This window comes from Aptenodytes forsteri, unplaced genomic scaffold (assembly GCF_000699145.1).
Source record: "Aptenodytes forsteri isolate BGI_AS27 unplaced genomic scaffold, ASM69914v1 Scaffold8, whole genome shotgun sequence".
Classification (NCBI taxonomy): Eukaryota; Metazoa; Chordata; class Aves; order Sphenisciformes; family Spheniscidae; genus Aptenodytes; species Aptenodytes forsteri.
In genome coordinates, this window is record NW_008796218.1 from 5,994,704 (window position 1) to 5,996,113 (window position 1,410).

Sequence of the window (1,410 nt, forward strand, 5' to 3'; positions counted from 1 at the left end):
GCTTTAAAAAAGTTTTAACATAATATATTTATTATCCATGAATTTGAAGTAAACTAAACTTTGCAATCAAACGTTTAAAAGATGTTTTTAATAGCAGAGAACCAGTCTGATTTTTCAACAAAAATATTTACATATTTTTCTACTGACTATGTTTCAGTCTTCATGCATGCTTACCATAAGTTTTAGGCCCAGCAACTTGTAGAGTTCAGTATGAGTTTTCTACTTCACTTTGCGAAGTACCATGAGCTATCACCATACTAACCACGATCCCAGAGGAGTAGCAGGTAAGGTGCAATTTTGAAATATTAAGAACAGTGTGGTCAGTGTGCAAAGAAATTGCTAGCATAGTTTTGACTTAGAACAGCAATAAGTACAAATATGACTTCAGAAACAAAATACTTACAAATTTTAATTTGTGGTAAGATTAAAGTTCAGAAATTTGCTGTGCAAATGCCTGTACACAGAGCATGTTGACCACAATTCAGGACCCACAGCAAACACTCTGTGACTTTGCCACTGGTATGCAGACCCCTGCCAGGGTTAGGTGGAACCCCTGACTCCACCACCCAACCTGTCTCAGTCACCTCACCCATCTCAATGATCTCACCCCACCACTTGTGATTGCCTGGAATTCCATAATTGTTATCTAGGAATTCCTCTCTTTACTTTCCATGAAATTCCCACATGCTTTCTGGGAAATTCCCCTTCTGCTTTCTAGGAGTGCCCATCCCCACCGCGAAATGTGCTTTGTAGGAATTTACCTCGTTCTTTCTAGGAATGCACTCCACTACTTTCCAGGACTATCCTTCTGCTTGCTAGGCATTAACCTTCCGCTTTCTAGGAAATTTTCCATGTGTCCATAATTTTGCACATGATTTTTGGGAATTGCCCCTTTATTTTATAGGACGTGTTCATGTGCTTTCTGGGAATTCACACCCCGGCTTTCTAGGAATTTCCTATGTGCTTTCTAGAATCTCCCTTTGGCTTTCTAGGAATTCTCTGGGTGCTTTCTACCTTTGCAGGTGTTCTCCACACACACCCCACCCTGCTCTCCTCCTTTTTCTACCTTCTACTTTTTAGGATTCCTCCTGTGCTTTCCAAGAATACCCTCTCCACATATAGGCATTCCCACTGTCCTTTTCAGGAAATCTCCCCATTGCTCTGCAGGTGTTTCCCCCATGTGCTTTCTAGGAAATCCCCCTCTGCTTTCTAGGAATTCTGTCCCTACTTTCCAGGAATTTACCTTGTGCTTCCTAGGAAATTCCTGTGCGGCTTCCCAGTTTCCCACCTGCTTTCCCAAATGCTTTCTAATAACTCCCCCCTCTGCTTTCTATGCATTCCCCCTACTGATTTCCAGGAATTTCTCATGTGCTTTCTAAGAAACCCCTCTTGGCTGTGTAGGCCTCCCTC